The 22816-nt window shown below is 35.7% G+C and overlaps 1 protein-coding gene across 1 annotated transcript in view; it reads right to left on the bottom strand.

The window, feature by feature from the left end:
• The window catches only part of LOC107732554 (disks large-associated protein 1-like), a 37763-nt gene extending 18343 nt beyond the window's left edge, over nucleotides 1-19420 (bottom strand). The window contains exon 1 of the mRNA XM_016543913.1: nucleotides 19358-19420. The gene's annotated coding sequence lies outside the window, so the exon portion shown is untranslated. The remainder of the gene's footprint in view (nucleotides 1-19357) is intronic.
• Nucleotides 19421-22816: the final 3396 nt, after the last annotated feature.

A 22816-nucleotide genomic window follows, 5' to 3' on the forward strand; every position in this document is an offset into this window, starting at 1 on the left:
GGTGATCCACAGCACTAAGTTGATGTATTTCCTCAGCGACCAGCACAGATCAGCTCCAGGCATGATGAAGCGGATATCGTCCTCTTTTGGAAGATTAAACAAAGTAGTTTCGCTTTCACAACGAAACACACAGCTCTTCACGACATGGCGGCTGCCAACAATACTACAGCGAGAATAAAAGTTACGCCTTTTTTCTTTGCGTGAACATTTGGGCGGTGTTATGCAAATCTTCCCAGATCGTGACGTAGGTATGTGGGGGCGTGTTAGAACGAGCCGTTTTAGGTAGGCGTGGTTGACTCTTAACTTTTATAAAGAATATCTCTTTGGATTTGAGACTTTAGTTTTTGCAACTTTACAGATCTTCTTTATGCACCAAGAGCTTGTAACACTCCAAAGAGAAAGGAAAATTTGAAATCGCATCATATGACCCCTTTAAACATATTATTACTAATTTACAGTATATAAATGTACTTTATCAAACATGTTTCATAGAATAACCCTTCAACTACTGTACCAATTACCATGTTCTCAGCTCTGTTTTACCATATTTAAAGGATTAGTTCACTTCTGAATTAAAATTTCCTCATAATTTCCTCACCCCCATGTCATCCAAGATGTTCATGTCTTTCTTTCTTCAGTCGAAAATAAATTAAGGTTTTATTGCAGTGTTTTTCTCTGTATAGTGGACTTCAGTGGGGTTCACTGGGTGGAAGGTCCAAATTGCAGCTTCAGTGCAGCTTCAAAGCGTTTTACACGATCCCAGACGAGGAAGAAGGGTCTTATCTAGCGAAACGATCTGTCATTTTCTAAAAAAGAATAAAAATTATATACTTTTTAACCTCAAAGGCTTGTCTTGTGTAGCTCTGTAATGCGCATGCATACGCGTACTCTGTGCAGTCCCATTCGAAACAGTTAGGGTAGGTCGAAAAACTCCCGTCTCATTTTCTCCTCCAACTTCAAAATCGTCCTACATCGCTGCAGAAGTACCGACCCAGTGTTTACAAAGTGAACGTGCAAAGAAGGTCCAACGCCCTTTACAAAAAACGGTAAAACAGCGATGTAGTACGATTTAGAACGATTTTGAAGTTGGAGGAGAAAATGAGGTGGGAGTTTTCTGATATACCCTAACTGCCATGAACCGGAATGCACAGAGTTCACACAGAATTAGACAAGACGAGCGTTTGAGGTTAAAAAGTATATAAATTGTAATTTTTTTTTTGAAAATGACAGATCGTTTTGCTAGATAAGACCCTTATTCCTCATCTGGGATCGTGTAGAACACTTTGAAGCTGCAATTTGGACCTTCCACCCAGTGAACCCCACTGAAGTCCACTATATAGAGAAAAACCCTGGAATGTTTTCCTCAAAAACCTTAATTTCTTTTCGACTGAAGAAAGAAAGACATGAACATCTTGGATGACATAGGCGTGAGAAAATTATGAGGAAATTTTAATTCAGAAGTGTAAGGCATTTCCTGAACATCACACCATTATATGAGAGTCGTAAAAAACTGAACCAGGCCAGCCAGGCGGCAACTTTCTCCAATGAGTTCCTGTCTCGCTCTGCTTATCTTTACAAAGAAAACACGGAGCTAATGATTTGCCAGGCCACCTCCATGTCGACACAATACTAAGACAACAAGAACTGACCCCTCCCATCTGGATCCGTTTAAGCTACAGAAGGTCAGTAGGTTTCGTGACTGGTTTCAGCATCAATAAAACATCTAATGGACCAAAGAACAAAGAGGTCTAATAAACTCAGAACTCCGTTAACATAATTTCCTTCCTCTGAAACTGTATGTTTGTGTGTATGTGTGTTTTAGCTTAGTTTGATGTAATCTAGAATAGCCAATGAATTTCATGTTTCATTTATAAATAATCAATTGTCTGGTGTCATATAATTTCAAGGTTAAAACTTTGCCAAGATCAACGTTACCTCTCTCTTTTAAGAGCTGACAAATTATCATAAGTGTGTTAACCGTGGCCAGGAAAACACATATTTAATTTGTTAAAATATACTGAGAATCACCGGCTCGCTGGACGACCCTTGATTTAAAGTGTAAACCATTTAAAGTCAAAATCAGTTTTGATCAGGTGAACCTCGAATTCTCAGATCGAGTTCTTTTAAAACCTGAGCTAGAAATAAACCTGAATGAATGAATAATAATTAATTCCCTTACAACTGAGTTAAAATTCCTTACAGAAGTGAACTAATCCTTTAATTCACAGACTACCCCTTTAATTCACAGATTGTGTTTAATTCTTAATTGTTTAATAATTAACTGTGCTCATTCAATCCAGTCCAATTCTGACAGGGGTAACTTAAATGTTTACTTAGCTATTTATTAATTGGCATCAACTTATGATGATATAAATTGACAAAGAACTGCATAATTTGTAATATGATATGTAACGTATGTATTATGAGGCTTTTAAATCACAGTGCAGTGTCGGGTACAGACTCATCTGCAACAGGTTTGCTATTATACGTTCTCTGAATTGCAGGTCATTACGGTCATCTGGCTTTAATTGTTTCATGCGGCTCCATAACGTCACCTTTTGTTTAGTGTAATAAGCGATGAGCTCTCCTAAGCAGTGTGAATGTACTAAAGGAAAGGGCACACCACTGGGTTTTCAGACTGCCAAATGACCTTTTAATGTCAGAGCAAGCATTTGAATGAGGATAATTAAAAAGCTATTGGATTGGATTTCTAAGCAACTATGTGGAGTGATAAGGGAGATTATATTGCTAAATCAGGACAAAACCCCCAGTGGTGTGGTATTTGTCCGGTGGGTTCCGTCCTTTAAATGTAAGCACTTGAATTGTGAAGCCATCCAGGATAACCGCTGTACTGCATGCACTGTATGTACTAAATGAATGGAACATGCTTCTTTTAAGGTAACACAAAGCATCCAGTTGTTGACTTGATTCTTATCAGAGTAATATCAATGCTCCCACTGAGCTACTGAAAACAAGACCATGGCAGTCAACAGCACTTTTCAATGGTTCCTTGGTTTGGCTCCTTACTTCAATAAAACCTAAACTATAGATTAAAAAAAAACTTACATCAAGCAGGTGATACTTTTATGGTAAAGTTTGTTTTTTGCAATATGCTGTTTTCATAAACTAAACTATGTTTCTTATTGATAATGAAAGCAAACCACTTGTACTGTACAAGTCCAAGTACAAGTACTGTGCTTTCCAAATATACCATGACAACCAGAATCTTAATATTGAGTAATTTTAAACCCATTAAAAGAAGCATAGATGCAGAGATTCAAAATATAGAGATAATTTATTGTGAATATATTGTCAATATATTTGGTCCCCCCAATACTGAATTGTTACAGTCTTAATTCTAACCTCCTGTGACCTTCTGTCCTCAGTAGAGGACATTATATTTTAGTGAATTTATATATTTTAGTGAATGACTTGCATGTCACAGTTTTAAGTCTGTGTGTCCTGTACAGAGCACATTCAGGGCTTTACAGAGATACCAAATGTTTGTCAGTTTCACCATGATCAATACCTCTCCTTGGTCTTTAAAAATGGCATGAAATATTAGATATTATTATGAAAATCTTACCAATTATTACTCCCATTATTACACTTCTTTTTTCATTACATTTTGCCCCAAGAACACATTAATATGCAAATTAGATACAGTATATAGATACATTGTATATAATGGGAAAACCAGGTTCTTTACCTTTATACCTTTACATTAAAAAAAAAAAAAATCTACATTTTGACTGTGTTGTTCTCTGAATTGATATTACAAGGCAAATGAAAAGTGGAAAACAATAAAAGAAGCAGTAGGATATAATTTTAGCAAAGGGAAAGGCCTGGTTGTGTTTTATCATATTAACTGTAAGTTATTTTATCTGACAAAATTGAAGTGAGGTCCACATGAGAGTTGTTTAAAGTCAGTGCAGATGTTATCTGTCAACACACATCCTCCACTGATTATAGCCTCTCGTCCCACAGGGCTTAAGCATTCTCTCTAGGCCCAGCATACGTGACACTACTCCATTTTTTTCTTTCAATCAAGCTGTGATTACAGCCTGGGAACTACAGACCACAAAGACCCCTCTCTAGCCAATCAACAGAAAACTTAAATTTGAGTTTTCTCAAGTAAAGAAAGACAAGTCAACAGAAACACAGGTGTAAAAGATGGCTGCAAACACACAGAAATATTTCATGTAATTCAAGTAGATATTCATAGAAAAAGAAAGGTCACATTTAGTTGTTTAAATACCATCCCTAAAGTCTCAATAGCATGTTGTTGTCATAGCGACAACAAGAGAGAACAAAAATTGTAGTTTATCTAGAAATACACTACAGAGTACAAAAATCTGAGACCACACTGAAAATAAAAAATTTATTGTTACGATATAATTTTTTTTTAAGTATTATATCTATATAACAAAATATTATAACAATTCTTTACTATTTCTAGATCATAAATCAAATTCAAGAAAATTACTTATTCTAGCTATTTAAGATAGCTTGAGTGCTGCTATCATACAAGCAAAAGGCTAAAATACCAAATACTAAGACATTCTGAAATTATCTAAATTTTTCTATTAAACCTTTCACTCAAATTGTTATGTTGATAATATGTTTATAATGAAAATAAATGTATTATAAAACTCATTTTAAATCTTACAATATTTTAATTTGTGCTTGAGTAATATGCCTCAGAATGAAAAATGAAGGTTCTAAAGGGTTTTCATTATCACAGTATCTCCAGAAGGAAGTCCATATACTGTAACTCCCCTACTCAAAAAGGAAGTCTCAGGTGTTCAGTGAGCAAGCAGATAAGTATTGATATAAAGGCTATTTGTGTGCAGGCTGATCAAACAGTGGGATTCACCCATGCTTTGGCAGCTATACCATTCACAGACACACAGAAACACAGGAAACAACTCTAGGCCGAATGCCAGTCTGCCAACTTATGTGTTCTCTGATTTATTTCTACACTTTTCATAAACCAGCCTTGTGTCCCAAGCTGATTTAGCTAATTTAGTTTACCCAGCTAGACTTTTAGTCAAATAGCTTCACCAGAAGGAATGTCTGTCCACGAGCTAGACTAGCATTAAACCAGCATAAACAAGCCTGGACCAGCACTGAATTTCATACTAAGATATTTTAATGCTTAAGTCTGACAGTCTCTTTAGACAAAATGCATGGCTACTTTTGATTGATTGAATGAAAAGGATGCTTTTTGGGCCCAGATGGTGTACAACACATTTACTAGCAGGGACTAACCTGACCATGCTAACTAGCCAAATGCTGACCCCGTAATGAGAAGGAAGTGCCTTTCATTATAAGCTTCAGTTTCACCTTAAATCATTCAAGTTATGTTGGAAAGATCATAGTTTCTGAGGTGAGGGCTTGCAGTGAGAAACCATGGCAGCTGGAAATGGATGCAGCATCTGTATTAACAGTATTTTCTTTAAAGGGGTCATATGATGCGATTTCAATTTTTCCTTTCTCTTTGGAGTGTTACAAGCTCTTGGTGCATAAAGAAGATCTGTAAAGTTGCAAACACTAAAGTCTCAAAACCAAAGAGATATTCTTTATAAAAGTTAAGAGTTAACCACACCCTCCTAAAACGGCTCGTTCTAACACGCCCCCACATACCTACGTCACGATCTGGGAAGATTTGCATAACGCCGCCCAAATGTTCACGCAAAGAAAGAAGGCGTAACTTTTATTCTCACTGTAGTATTGTTGACGCTGCAGCCATGTCCTGAAGACGCTGTGTGCTTCGTTGTGAAAGCGAAACTACTTTGTTTGGTCTTCCAAAAGAGGACGATATCCGCTTCGTCATGCCTAGAGCTGATCTGTGCTGGTCGCTGAGGGAATACATCAACTTTCACCGTGGTCCAGCCCGCCTCAGCTCACTCTATACCTGCCTCAGCGCACGCTAAGCCGGGGCTTCCCCTCACGCTAGGCAGCTGTGTTTTTCGTTGCCACTGATGATTCAAACGCGAATTTTGAGCAGTGTAGAGTAAATGTTCTTTTTAGCAGCATCATATGACCCTTTTAAATGAATAAAATGTTTTTCCCCCATTTGCAATGCAACTTGCAATTTGAATTTGCAATGTGTTGAATTTGCAAAACATGCTAGTATTGTACAACTATAGCACCTCCATGAATTATATAAAACATAAAAAAGCAAAATCATACCAGATCCAAATTCTTCATTCATCATTTTGTAGAAGAAGAGAAGTAAAAAAATATCGTGTATTTTTTTTTTTTACATCTCCATCTTAAATATGAACTGGATTTGAATGATGATTTGAATGCACCAAAAGACAAGCTTAATTGCAATTTACATCTGATACCTATAGTGGTGGTCGTTATTGCAAAATAAACCAGACAAGATCATCAGGATCCAAATGCAAAGCAGACGGGTCTTTTATGATCCTCAAGGGGTTTATTTTATAATAAAAACTGGCTGACTGTACATTTTCATGCTTAAGGTAATACACTGCAACTTATATAAATAAAATGGGCATGAAATATTATTTGAGTTGAAATTATTTTAGTGTGTTGGAAGAAAGTCTGTGGAGTGAAACACAGTGTAGGAAATTCGTTGCCAGGGACAACAGGCAAGTCTACAGTTTAGTGTCATTATACACAAATATCTGACTGCAGAATGCCACAATTGGCCGATCAAAATCACCATTCCATAGAGTCTGCATAACTGCATATGGTGGCTGTCCTGATGAAACCATATGTTGAGTAATGCTGTTTATACTCTCACATCAATCTCAATCTCACATCAATTTTTCAGCTGCCGTGCACGATAAATCACAGAGTGGGGGAAGGAAAGGCATCTGTAACGCAGTTTTAATCAATCAAAAGGTTAATCAATCAAAAGGTTAGCAAGCACTGGCTCATTATGTCAAGCATCGGGCAGTATGCAGAAATCCATTATGTATCAGCACATGAAAATGAGGAAATGCAAAGGAAAAGAAGAGTTAAGGGAGGAGAAACGTTAGAAAACTGAGCCACAGACTGCATCCTCCAGTCCGCCTGGGATACGTCAGAGTGTGCGAGTTTGTGTGCGCGAGTGTGTATGTATGTCTGCGTGTGTCTTTGGGCGAAAAGAAGCACATTCCCACCCACTCAATCCCATGATTCAACCGAGCCTGCACCAGGCGTGGGTTTGAGAGAGAGACGACAGAGAAAGAGTTCTCTTTCAGAGAAAGCGAGAGAGGAGAGACATGGAGAAGAGAGAGAACCAAGCATAGGAGATGCAATGAGAGTGAGAGAGTGTTTCTTTATCCACTCCTCACCACTATGTTGCAATGTTCCTTTCAGCTGGTGTTCAGGCAATGCTTTGAGGAGAAAGGCTGCTGGGCCGAGGATAGGGCGAGTTGTGCAGGTTTGAGTTGTTTTTGCTCCTGATGGTTTCAGCTCGTCAGGACAAGTCTTAGGAGTAGTATTACCACTTGGCAATGCTTTTCTTTTAAAAATCTATGTTAAACTGAGGTGCTTACAATGGAAGTGAATGGGACCAATAAAATGTTAAAATATTTAGTTTTGAAAGAAAAAAAAATTGTTGTGGTAATGAAAATTATTTCACAAACACTGTGGACTGAGCTTAACTTGTATTGAACCCGGAATATTCCTTTAAATCCAAAACATGGCCAACTGATTCACAACTATGAGTAATATGTGCAATGGAGACAGATGATCAAGTAAACCAGACTGATTCAGTTATTCAAGTGTGGGCTTGTTAAAATGACACTAAAATCCATGTCGTTAAACAGATTTGCAAGAGCACAAGATGACAGGTTCCTGACAGACTACAGGTGTAACATCAGTCCTAGTCAGGTGTCCCCATGGATCACTGTCAGACCATTACTCTTCACATTTTTTTGTCAATCACTGCAAACAGGTCTTGATCAAAGGATTATTGGCCCCAGGGACACAAATGTCATAACCCACCAATGATGCCACATGACACCCTCGATGTGAAACATATTTTCCTGCAATTATGACACTGTGTAAGTATCTCTACCTGTTAAAAAGAAAATGGTTGGTTTTTAAATCCAAAATCGCCTTCACTAAGCCCTAAGTTGCTTGTTACTAAGTTACTAAGCCTACGTAAGTTATATATATATATATATATATATATATATATATGTTATTAGGAACTGCTACATAATGCAGTTTTAGGTTTTTAAGACGTTCACTGACATTTAAGTCTGACATTCGCTGTTTTTACCTTATGTAAAAAAAAAATGTGGGTGAATTAAAGATATCCAAGAACTCTACTGAAATGATGATCTAAAAAGAATGCAAGAACCCCTCTGATCTTTTTCAGATGCAGAACATCTTAGGTAAGTGATTGTTGTCATTTATGAACATAACAAAAACTACACCAAAAATGTCTGCCAAAAAACTATACGTACACTACATGCCTAATTTGTAATTCTATCCTGATAGCAAAATAAATAAAATAAAATAAAATATGATAAGATAAGACAAGGCTGGGGTCCTGGAGCATTTGCCGCACATGCCTTGTTTGTAATCCTGCCATAATTGCAAATGATTAAAATCAGACTCTCACAGTTCAAGGACAGTACATACTGATGTAAACTCCCACAGGTTATACGAGGGAGTGCGCCTTCAGCTGGGGAAATGTCTTGCACATGTAGCTGGTATTAGCCACTTGCATTCCCCATGTAAGAAATGTTTTCTTCAGGCTATGACCGTCTCATTAATGTGCATCTCTATCTCTCTCACATACACACACAGACAGAGACAAAGAAGTGAAAAAAGAAACAAGCAAACAAATATCAAACAGATGCACTCTTCACATTTTCTTGATGCAGATGTCCTCTGTTAATGTTTAGTGCCTTGAGTTGGATGACTTGGGGGAACATAAAAGTTAATGCAATTTGCATTAACAGATGCAAACTGCACTGTAAGACTAAAGTCCTGTGGGAAATCTAACATAAAGTTGATGGAATGAGATGTACATTAGTGTCTTGTAGGGATATGCCGGTATCAAATTTTCATGTTGCGATTAATTGCTAATGCTTTTATTACGGTATACGGTATTATCACGATATTGAAATTAAGTTTAAAAAAAGTGCTGTCATAATACAGTATAACTTTTACTTTTATACTTTTATACTGGTTTAATAACTTTTTTCTTATAACAAAAATAACTGAACATTTAAATGCAATAAAGCAATACAGAAAAATGTATAAAGTTAAAAGTTTTACACAGATTAAAGTGCAAAAGAACTATAAAGACCAATAGGTATCACTTCGTGATATATGCATTACCGAATACCGGCACAAGTCGAGTGTCTTGTTTTGATTGATGTTTGAAACTGTCTGAGTTTGTTTAGCTAATTCTACTTCTATGACAACTATGTTACACAAATGTAAATGTAATGAGACACAGTCACCAAAGAAATGCATACTAAGTTACTGTATATTGCATGTCTAACAGTCCTTGCTACCATGGACAGCTCCCACATTCACACAGACAGCATCCTCTAACTTCAGCACCCTGGCCAGCTCCCCAAATATACACAAGGTGGCCTGGTCTGTACTACTGTAGCTCGGCACCCTATCAGCCCATGTTCCGGCACACTTTCCTTTACAGGGTGCTAAAATGACACCCTCTGTTGAATCCTACAGTAACAGTGTTATGAAACACTCATCAATTTGCACCTTCACACTTAGAAAAAGTATCTGCTCTCTTGTCGTTGGGGAGGCGAGGAACTGCTGTTTTAATTTGTTTTGTAATTTCTAATTTGTCTCTTGAATGTGTTATTCAGCAGTGCTTTCAAATCTGATGCCAATGAGGTCTGTAAGAAGCCTTTGAACTGGGAATAATTCTAGTCACTGTTTGGAAGAGTTTTGTTTTGCGTGGAGACTTAATTGTAGGTTATTCCGAATGATGGAAAAAAGGGAACAACCTCATTATGTTTTCACAGTGTTTTTATTTCACACTGGAACGGTGTTATGAACAGTTTTGAAAGTACAAATGTGAGGCTGATATTTTGCTAAAGCACTTACATGAATAATTCAGCACAAGCCCTTTTATTATTTGAGCTGTAAAGTTGTCAATATCAACTTTTTAAAGGTGGGAACACTTGGTTACTTTATAAGTTAACTGGTTTACAGACATTATAAACACAAACTCTCCTGTTATAATATTCGCCTTATTTTTCAACTCGGAAGCAAGTTATTTTCTGTAAATGTGTGAGACTTCTGATTCATTAGCCAATGTAGGTAAATAACTAGAGGAATAACAAAGTGCAGTAAAGTGGCTATGGCAGTGTTTAAATTAAATTAAATTAAATTAAATTAAATTAAAATAATACTATTTTTGCTACATACCAGTATTTTTATGATTACAATAAATTAAAACAATATGATAACAAAGACCAGTTTGCAACAACAAACAGCTTAACAAACCGTTTTTGTACCACAAAAATAATTGGAAGCACCAACTTGCATTGAAAGTAAGGTGTAAACAACCGGAGCTGTTAATTGTTACGTATCCGGTCCATGAACTTCCGTCTGCTAGCCATCAGAGGTCACCCTTTCCATTTTCATTGACTCTCGCACTACACACTGTTGCATATCACTAATACTGTTCTGTTCAGCTGTCATTAAATCTGTCCAATCGATTTCTACCAAAATGGACACAAAAAGGCAACAACAGACCATCAAGATGATTACTGGTGCCCCTCAGCAATACTGTGTAATACATTAACAGCAATATTGTGAAATATTATTACAATTTAAAATGACAATACAATGTTTTAAAATCTAATTTATTCATGTGATGCAAAGTTGAGTCTACAGTGTAAAATAAACACATACCATTCTAATATATTTACAAATCATTCAGTCACAATTTAATTTAAGGTCCAATTCTCGCTTTTAACAAACCATTAACTACAACTACTGCCTCAGTAAACTCCTAATTACTGCTTATTAATAGTTAGTAAGGTAGTTGTTAAGTTTAGGTATTGGGTATAGGATTATGGATGTAGAATATGGTCATGCAGAATATGTGCTTTATAAGTACTAATAAGCATCCAATATGTTAAAGTTTTTTAACCTTAAACCGCATAAACACATTTCATTACACCAAATACACAAAATAATGTTATTTTTAGCAACATCATATGACCCCTTTAATAATAAGCATGCTAATAAGCAACTAGTTCATAGTGAGAATTGGTTCCTATACTAAAGTGTTACCAATATTTCTTAAATTCTAATATGCTGATTTGGTGCTCAAAAACAGTTCTTATTATCAATGTTGGAAACATTTGTGCTGCTTAACATTTTTGTGGAATCCTTGTAACATTCTTTTCAGGATTTGTTGATCAATAGAAAGTTCAAAGGAAAATGCATTTATTTGAAAAAAATTTTTTTTGTAACATTATGAATGTCTTCACGTTTGATCAATGAGGGAACAACAACAACAAAAAAAAATCCTAATGATGCCAAGCTTCTGAACAATAGTGTATAATATTTGGTAACACTTTAGATTAGGGAACACTATTCACTATTAAGTTGCTTATTAGCATGTGTATTACTAGCATATTGGCTGATTATTAGTATATATAATGCCTTATACTGCATGAGCATATTCTAGATCCCTTAACCTCACCCAATACCTAAACTACAACAACAACTAACTTACTTACTATCAATAAGCAGTAATTTGGAGTTTATTGAGGTAAGAACTCTTAGTTAGTAGTGAATGTGTTCCCTAATCTAAAGTGTTACTTTAATTTCAATACTGTGTCTAGAGGTTTTCTCTGTACGTGATGTTAGTCAAAAAACATAAGCATATACTTGGCAAATAAAGCCTCTGATTCTGAGAAAGAGGATGTGCTCCCAGCGCTCGTGCCTCACATGTGAGCACTGAATCAGTGACGCTAGTAACTACTAGCTTGACTCACACGTGTGTTTGTAGGTCAGAAGTAATGGTGGGGAAAGGAAGTCTCTGCTGCGAGACTGTTTCTCATTGGGGTTTCATGGAATGCACAACCATTTTTCATCCGAGGAGATATTTCTGGTGCCGTGTAGCAAAGCATCTGCCATGAGATGCTAAGACCCAGGATATGCTTAATAAGAGAGTGCCATGTTAATATGAAGTCAACATGCACAATTAAAATTATAACAATGAGTGTGAATCATCACAAGGCCAAATTTTCTGTTAAGATGCTTATGGCATGAAGGAAATTCATTAGGTCTGTTACAAAACCTAGTGAGCTGCCTCGCTCGCCTACATACACAGCTGCCGTCTATGACAGAATCCAAACTGAAATAGATCTTCCTAAGTGACTGATTTGGAACACTCTACATAGGCAGCAACTCATACATGTGCGTCATACATGTAGTGCTCCTCATGTTCAGCGCAAGAGAGATTTCACTCACAGTTGATTTCAATATGGGTGATGACAGAGGAACAACACACACAAATATACATACACTACCATTCAAAAGTTTGGGGTCAGTCAAATATTAAGTTTTTGAAAGAAGTCTGTTATGATCACCAAGGCTGCATTTATCAAAAATACAGTAAAACAGTAATATTGGGAAATATTACTACAATGTAAAATGTAAATGTTTCCTAAAACTAAAATGTTTCCACTTTAACATATATAAAAATGTAATTTATAAAATTTGTATTTATTAATCCTCTGAGGCTGAATTTTCAGCAGCCATTACTTCATGATCAGTGCGTTTACTGTAATTTGATTACTTTTTTAGTAACGGAGTAATTTAACGTGTTATAATTTTCAAAATAGTAATTAGAGTATAGTTACAAGCCGAAGGTGCAAGCATATGCATAGTTTCTATTTAGGCTATAACACGTGTTTGCAGCGTTGAGCAATGCAGTGCTGAAATTTGCATGCTCACGAATCCTCTCATTATAACACATGAATTGTAGACATTATGAAAGATTCCTTATGCATATATTTATTTGTGTTATAACAGAAATTTGTGAGATTGCGATGAACTGAGATGTCTTTTAGAGATTATAAATGCAGCGCTCTTTGCTGGCATTCTGCCATGCTAAACCATGCACGCAGCAGCCGCTTGCTTTAGTTAAAAATAACAGTGTTCTGTGAATGTTGATGCTTTAATAACAAATATTTATCTGGAGCGTGTATGCTGGGATTTCATAAATTTAATGGAGAAAAATACAGATGAATATTAATGAATGAATAAGTCGTTAAATTCAAGATGACGTAAACTCTTCTCTCCGCTGAGGATGTCTGTCATCCTCCATTCGGCATGCAAACTGTGTCGCATTTTACGACAATCAAGGCGATAAAACTCAATGTTCCTATACTTATACTTGATCTGTAAAGACTTTATCTTGCTGGAGTTTAGTGCTATTTCTAAATTATGTTACTTTTTACCAGGTGTCTATTAGATCACAACAGTGGAGTAGAGAGCACTATGAATAAATTGTACTTCACGAGCACAGTACCTGAAATTTAAAACTGTTAAAAGAAAAGGCTCAATAAACTATCGCACAGATATTATACACTACGCATCAATATCTCTGTGCTTTGAACTTTTCTATGTGACTGTGGAGCGCTGCGCACTGTGACTCCATCTTGCTTCAAGAGCATCATTCTGTGCACAGGATGTGCATAAGAGCTTTTTGCCGCTCTGTATTGGAGCCTTTCATATTATAACACTTATGCTCAATGAAAGATTATTAATAGCATTTCTTGATCTATCATATGTTGCTGCCTCATTACTGTGTATACATAGATTATACATTTAAAAGAAATGTCTTTTAATTTTAATGTATAGTATATATTTATATATGAATATATTTACTTGTTTTTCATGAATGTGTAACATTTTACCAGATTTAGTCCTACACTTATTCACTCTTATCTGTTCCCCACAAAATAATGTTTTTTCACTAAATGTTTAGATTTTATAAAATTATTGTGCACTCATGATTTTTCTAAAGTAACTTTTGCTTCCGAGTTATCCACTAACCTAGTTGATAATAGTATTTTTGTTATAAATTATGATTATATATTTTTTCATTTGTTAGAAGTTGTCTACATTTAGTAGATTGTGTTTAACACACAAAAGAGTGATGATCAGGTCAACACACAGAGGTATAGAAATTCAACAACGATTTTGAAAAAAAAAAACTGAGCTGGTATCGGATCGGTATCGGCTGATGCTCCGAATTTTTGGTATCGAATCGGATCGGTTCTGAAAAAATGGTATCGGTGCATCCCTAAAAAAAAGTATTAATTTCTTAAAAAAATAAAATAAATAAATAATAATAATAATAATAAAAAAAAATACTAACATCAAACTTTGGAATGGTAGTGTCGTACACACAAATTTTGTTTTTTTTAATTAATTTAAACTTTAATCACTGTTTCAGTGTTTTCTCTCTCATATCCACCATCTTAAACTGCTCAGCTCAGTGCATTCTGAGATTGCCGTCACCGTTTAAGGTACATGCAATGCTACCTTTGAATATGTCCAAAGCAAGGTATCTTGGGATAACAATTCAGTTGCCTACCTGGAGGCAGCTGACTAGGTTTTGCAGTGATTCTGTGCTGAAAGCATGTTGAATAACTACTGCCTGAAGAGAAATGTAAGCATGAAGATATCCATAATAACCGTTAAGTGTCTCAACAGCATATCCAGGAGTTACATGCACTACGTACACTTTATAATGTCATGCTTTACATTACGTAAAGTTCTCTTATCCAACTAGAAAGGCTAATCAACTTCTAGTGCATGCAAGACATGCATGCATATGAAACTGCAGGAAAAACATGTAAATCAAAACTTAAAAGTTAAAAAGAGACACACAAAAAGTAAGATGTAAGCCAATGACAGCACATGTTATTTCTATATTTGGGGATACAGTGATTTTCTTCTTCAGGAGAATCAATAATGATTGACTCATCTGTCATTTTGATGTAGTAGTGGGATTTGTACTACAATGCGTCATCTGTACTCAGCGTGAGCATCATATGCCCACCAGTGCATAGCTGGCGTTTAAAAAATGAGGGTCACAAATGTGTCTCACTTCCATTATACCTCCTTTGTGATTCAGGTAGTATCACTAACAAAAACTGGACAAAAAAATCCCTAATTTTCTTCAACTTTTTTAGCTCATGCTCTCATCAGATAAAGCGGTTTTAAATGGGGAGCAGAACATGGGAAAAGAGGGGAAATGTGGAGATATTAAACTGAAAATTTAATGAGCAGAGAGCTCTTGCCACAGGCAACACAGAGCCACCATTCTGAGGAAGTGCATCTCCCACCACGTGTTTCACATTCTGCTGTGACATGCTCGCTGGTGCCAAAACCGGCTTGTTTCGCTCTCGCTCACAAAAGATGGGCAACAGCACACATAAACGGCAAAACATGGCCTATTTTTTTTAGAAAATGCCAGCAACTTCAATGCAGCTCTGTCACCGAACTTAGGGATGCTTTATTTATGGAGTCCTTTCTCTTCATCCTTTATGAGAGTTTATCATCGCTCCAAAGTCCATATCAAACATCCCAGTCTAGAAAAATTACATTACAAAACCATACTGGAAAATGTGAAACAGAAGCTGTGTTGAAGAACTATTGTAAAGGTGAAGCATCAGCTTTTCTTTCTCAATGAGTCTTTTGCCTTCATGCGTGCCCATGTTCTTTTCGAAACTTTTGCCATTTATTTTATCAAGGCCAGTATGAAATAAAAAACATCGCAACAATACACAATACAGTCACAATGTGTCACAATACAGAAGAAATGCTCTTCTGTTACATCACAACTTTAATTTCACCCAAATTTACTAAACTAAATTACAGTGTCACACCTTTATTCTTCTAACCAGATGAAAAACAAAGCAATCATTATAACATAAGCAATATCTTAAAAAAAAAAAAAAAGAGTTCATACTTTGGAAATGATCACTACATTTTAAGAGTTTTGTTTTGACTTAACTTTAGGAGACGTATAAGCCTATCAGTTAAATCCTACTATAGTTACCAGGAAATCTTTTTACTGGAAATCAGTTAGGACTACTAGGCATATGTTACATCACCTAATTAATATTCATGAGTCACATTGAAAATGTTAACACTATGCCCCACCCACTTTTGAGAACATTCCTATGCCCTTGCTTCTAGCTGTTTAACTAGGTTTTATAACTCATACGGTCATGACCTAAAAGAAAAGAACAATATTGATTTCAGATCAAGAACACAGCTAGTAGAATTTGAACCCTCAGAAACCAAAAATTAATTACATTAATACATAAAAAAAAAGTGGCATCATATCTTCCTCGGTTCTTGGCTGTCACCTCGCAGTCAATGGACGTCATTCTAGATTAGTCATCAAGCACTGCTCTTCAGATCGACTTATACTCAGACATTGTTGTGGACTGAATGATGCTTTCTTTTACATGCAGCATTTATTTCAAAGTGCTCCCGACATTATGTGTCATGCTGCGTGGGATTAGAATGTTTATTAAAATATATGGATGATCTAGACAATTGATGGTTGTAAGTTTAACAACCTCTCATTTCCAATGTTCTTTTTTAGCAAAGGGTACATGCTGTTACAACTGCACTGAAAATACAAATTCAGAAAGAATGATTCATATGCTCTTCCATATTTCAACATCTATTCCCACAGAATTCAAAAACACGAAAAATGGAAAACTAAAGCGTTTCAAATCAAATCACATCTTATCAAACACTGCAGACCCACTATGCAGTGAAATGATTGTTTTGCTTGCGTTATGGAAGCTGTAGATTGAACATTCATGCAGCACATGAGTGTGATTAAATTACGTAGGCCGTGTCACTGCCTCCATTTAACTGGTGTTCCTGTGTAGCAAACAGTTCTGTCCTAATGAAAGCAGCCGGGCTGCAGCACTCCAAAAGCCCTTATCAGTGTGTGTCAGATTAGTCCTCTACAGAGCACTCCTAGATAACTTAACAGCCATGACTCTCATCCAGTGCAGTATCAGATGATAGTCCTGTGCAGGACAGTTAATCCACATACACTGCTGATTCACAGGAGACACAGCCATGGAAGAAACCCAAGGCTGGCTCATGGTTCCTCCATACTCAATATAACTGCACCTGCTATTTGTCTGAAAGCACTCCGTTTAGCTGCTAGCCTAAAGCTACGACAACAGGAGGTCATTTGTGAACATCTGGATTGTCATAATAGGTTGCTGTCGATTTCCAGTAAAAATATCTAAACATCCTTAAATGCAATTTTTACTTGAGCAAAACTGTAATGTGTCAATGACATGAGGCTAACTTATTTTTACTAATTTATATTTAAAAAAAGTCTCATTTATATTGTAAATACAACGACTTGGATGATGTGCATGTTTTTTATTTCTGCATGAAAATTTATTTTAATATTTTGGCAGGCATTAAGTCAAAAATGTCAGGGAGGTACAACAGTCCTGATATGAGAATGGGGCGGGCTTATAAAAGAATGAAATTCTCAAAAGTATCTTTTAGTTAAATTTTTCAAAGAAAAATATTAAATTTTTCAATCTTCACTGCTTATTCAATTTTCTTTTAAATGCAATATTCAAAATGTTTTAGTTTTTTTTGTAAAAACTTGAAAATTATACTTTTTTTTAAAAATATTGATTGAGATGGGTACACTCACGTTCTAAGAAAAATATGTTATTACCAGGGGCGTAAATTTCGTCTAACAGTAGGGGGGGACAATAAACATAAAATTTCTCCAAGAGCAATTTTTGAAGGGGACACAAATAATACAGCTAAAATTGTACTTGTAAGGATATGTATACACAGAGGAATGGCTTACTACTATTAGTGCAGCAGGGAGACTGTGCCAAATTAGACAACTTAAAGCTGTTGTGGTCGTGCCGCGACAGCGCTCGCATCCGTTGTAGACATTACTATCCGTCACAGTGTTGCCAAGTCCGTGGTTTTCCTGTGGAATTGGGCTACTTTATCACTGTTGCCGCGGGTTGTTTTTCATGTCCGCGGGTTGAAGCGACCCCAATAACGTGTATTTTAGCCCCCGGAATGCGATTTTTACTGGGGGACCCCTCGAAACACGGATAGTTTGGGCTAGTTTTGAGTAGTGGGTTTTGTTATGTAAACCTGGCAACCCTTTCCCTCAAGCAGGTAACATTATTATTGCTAACATAGCGGACTCATCGAAAAATACATTGGCATAATCTGTATTAAAGAGAAAATAATCACTTCATCCGATGTTTAAGTGAATAAAATAGCCATGACAGCCTTACTTACTGGAGTTCCACAACTATTGGCTTTGTTCTCTCTCACCGGACTCATGTGTGTAGGTGATGTAAAAGAGGAAAGCAGGCATTTGGACCAAAGCACTGTGAGGCAAGGGAGGGGAGACTCAAAATTTTTCTAAACTGAATGATTTAAACTGAAACTCCTGAAAGTCAGTAATTGTTCTTGAAAATGGTCTACAGATTTTAAAAACCATATGAAACCAACTTGAAATATTTCCAAAAGACTTTGGACACTCGCTTAAGATCTATTCTCAAGTCAACTAATTTAATGCAATTTTTCATAACAAGTAAACTTTTCAGGATGTTTGGAAATATTTTCTGAAAACCAAGATAAACGACTGATTTCAAAAATATATAGCATGTTTAAGAGCAGCAGAATATCGACCAAAAACCAGGTGAAAGCCTAATCCTACTGTCTTAATCTATTAAACAGACTGTATTTTCCTTGAAAAGAGATGAGTGTATGTGAGCGTATGGTGTGTACTACCCCATCTGTCTGTGGCTTCTCACAGACAACTTTGAGTCCTTTCATGTTGTCCACAATAATACACTAACCAACAGAGAGTTGCATATTAAAGGGGTCATATGATGCGATTTCAAGTTTTCCTTTCTCTTTGGAGTGTTACAAGCTGATTGTGCATAGATAAGATCCCTGAAGTTGCAAAGACTAAAGTCTCAAAACCAAAGAGATATTCTTTATCAAAGTTAAGACTCTGCCACGCCCCCCTAAAACGGCTCGTTCTAACACACCCCACATATCTACGTACAGTATTTTAAAAAGAATGTGTTTTTTGAACATTAAAGCATGTCAACATATTCTGTTACACCAAATACACAAAATAATGATCTTTAAAAAAGCATCATATGACCCCTTTAAACAATGTCCCATCTAATTAAATTATTATTAAGCATATTACAATCAGGTCAAGAATGAGGTTAATCTGAATGATACCGAACAAACAGCCTTAGTAAACCAGGCGGATTTCCACAAAGCTCATAATACAACACAATATTTGGGGAAAACATGAAATCATACTCACGCTCAACAGTTCCTCATTTTCGGCTGATATATTCCAGTGCACACAGGAATGATTTTGTTACAAAACTCCACACCAACCTGACGGGGATAAAGAGAAACAGAACTGAGGTTATTAAATTTAGCAAGAACACCAACAGGGACATTCACGAAGCCAGAAAATGTACTGCTACCTAATTTGAGCAAGAGAAGAATAACATGGGAGAGTCTTTATGGTTCTCATTAGAAGTAGGTGCGTGTTTATTATCCGAGATGAAGACAGAAGGAGAGGGTTGAAGGCAAAGGCACTTCAAACACACGGGGTGAGAGAGAACGAGCAGAGGATTCTTACTGACACACTCTTTAAAGGCTCGCAGACAAAAGATAGGCTTGTAAACAAACAGGACTAAACAAATATGAAGTGCATTTACAGACAGGTAGAAGTTGTCCTTGGAAATACGCACGGGAAATATTAATTTATCATGTTTCAGACCACCCAGAATTTCTAAGAGCAGTGCAGTTCAAGTAGGGCTGCACGATTATGACAAAAATTATAATTGTCGATTATTCCCTTGAAACTGTAATTGCGATTATTAATTACGATTATCACAATTTACATTGAATGATATTTATACCATTGTTTGATGCAACTGCATGCCATATTTTTATATGAAAATAAACAAGCTGAAAACACTCTAACTGAAAAACGTAATTAAGCCTCAAATGTCAACTATACATCCGATTGGTTTTTTCTTTAAATTATAAAAAAGTAAAAATATGAATGGTATTATAATGTTATACTAAAACTAAAACAATGGGCTGCTTTGAACGATTACGTAATTGTGGCATCCATAATTGTAATTAGAAATTCGATTAATTGTGCAGCCCTAAGTTCAAGTGATCTCTAGTCCATCAAGCAACAATTGGGTATTTGAAATCAGAGTTTGTGGATTTGTTTAATTTCATGATTTTTCCACTCACATATTTCAGGAAAGATAATAAAATGTGTAAATTGTGTGAATTTGTATGGATTACACTCATAATGGAATATTTCTGGATTGACTATATTTTCATAATCACGATTTCTGTCTTGTGTACCAATAAAATAATAATAATTTGTGTAAAATAAGAATAAATTATTAAGATTCAAGAAGTATATGTATATCTTTAATAAATTAATTTTATTCCATTAGCAACATGTTTAAGCATAAACCTCACTAAAATTTATTTTATTAGTTACATCCTAAAAATCCTAAAAGTCTTATGTCATTTTACTTCTCCGGTAAATTTATCCGCTTTTAAGGATGTTTAGATATTTTACAGGAAAAAGACAAAATACTGCTAAAGAAAATTATTTTCATGTTTTATTATAACTTTAAATTTCTTGAAAAGTATAACATTTCCAGCAAACAAAAACTGCACAAAAGCTAAAATTATCTACAAATCAAGATCTGTTTATCTGAATTATTAGTTTGGAATAGTAACACTTTGGGGTTGAGATCATGCATCTAACCAAAATGTTTAAGGAATATCAATACAATTCTGCTTTGAAAACTGTAATGGAACGTGATGTTTTTCACTAAATTCTAATCCAATTAAACCACATATTTTGGTTGTCATGGAGAAGACAAAGACTTTCGCTTCTCATCTCTGGCAAGTTTAATATCAAACCAGCCTTCAAAATAAAAATATCTTCATGGGACTTCAAGGACAGAACTCTGTCATGTCATTTAACTGAGACTCCAAAGAACCCTTTATGAGCTCCATGGGGAGAGATCAGATCAATATTATGATTTCACCCCAACATTTGCATATTGAACTCTTTATGAGATCCTCCACAGTAGCAGACATCAATGCATTAGAGAGAGCCATGGATGTATCATGAGATAACACACACACACATACACACACACACACACAATCAAATGAGCATTTGTATGATTAAGCGGGCTCTTCCTGAGCCTCCGGATGCAGCTCAAAACAAACTGTTTCCTCTGCATCATTATTCACACAGACGAGCATCATTGGCTTTGATCATTAGATGTTATCTTTGATGAAACTACGTAACACAAACGGGTAAACTGTCGGCTGAGTGTGAGACGTAATGAGTGGGAAGCGCTGTGTTGATTTCCCAGCTGAACTGAATTTATGGAGGTTTTCTGTCCTGTACCCTCTCTATAGATCCCATAGGCAATCCAGAGTTATTATACAGAGAACACTTCTTCTTAAAGTGATACATACACGGATTAAGTCCTTAACCTCTCAGTTGAACGATTATCACTGTGTACTGGATCATTTCAGGGCTGAACCACAAGCAACTCAACAACATCCTCATCCATGTTCCTTTAAAGCGATAGTTCACCCAGAAAACTTGTATGAATTTCTTTCAGCTGCTAAATACAAAAGAATGTATTTTGAAGAATGATGGTAACCAAACAGTTGACAGTAGCCACTGACTTCCACAGTATGAAAAAAAAAAATACTGGTGTGAGTGATGACAGATTTTCCATTTTTCAGTAAAATATGCTTTTAAGGCATATGGAACAAAACAATACCAACAAAACTATAATATATTCCATGTTGATATTAAAATACTTTTTATTAACACAAATTTATTTTACAAAGAAACAGCAAGCAACACAGAATAAAATGTGATTTTTTTTTTTAAAGAAGAAATACTGAAATAGTATTTTCTTGTAAAACGTACTCCAAAAATATTGTTTTATTTACAACTTTGAAATTTATTTTTACAGTATACAATACTACAGTTACAATAATATAATAATGTAGCTGATGTTCAACTACTATTATTAATGATCACTTTTTCAGATCATTAATTAATAAAACAGCACCACAAATATTAATGGTGGCAGGTGCGGATGTGTACTTCACATTATTTATTCACTTTAAATTAAATTAAATTAAATTAAATTAAATTACATTACATTACATTACATTACTGCCCTGCAAGGAATTGTTTGCAGTTTAAAGAACTCTTATTGACTCTGTTGTAGTAATTAAATATAGTTTGACCTGGTGTGAAAAAAATGTGTTTGAACTTTACTTTGTTGCCATCAAGAGATTATAGTCTTTTCATGCATAATAATAAAGTACTGATGTAACTTTGCATACAGATCACACTTATGCAGTCCAGCGCCGCAGGCACAAACAAACAATTTACTATGGAGGAATCAATTAGCATACAGTACAGTATACAGTGAAATACACTCACATGCATAAACAACCTCTCATAATGTCCTTGACCGAAAAGCACATTAAACTTCTTTCAGTATCTCAGTACTTTAATGCTAAACCACCAAAACATACATCTTCACCAGCCGCAGATCTTCTTGAGTTGACCTTTGAACCTCCTGCCTCACTAATACAGGAGAATTACTGTCTTGACAGGCCGCATATAGAGCTTAGCCTAATTCAATTGTCTGCTATTCTCAGTCCTCATACTAGAGGCTCTTCTTACACCCAG

The sequence above is a fragment of the Sinocyclocheilus rhinocerous genome, unplaced genomic scaffold (assembly GCF_001515625.1).
Source record: "Sinocyclocheilus rhinocerous isolate Xijiao unplaced genomic scaffold, SAMN03320098_v1.1 scaffold1420, whole genome shotgun sequence".
Classification (NCBI taxonomy): Eukaryota; Metazoa; Chordata; class Actinopteri; order Cypriniformes; family Cyprinidae; genus Sinocyclocheilus; species Sinocyclocheilus rhinocerous.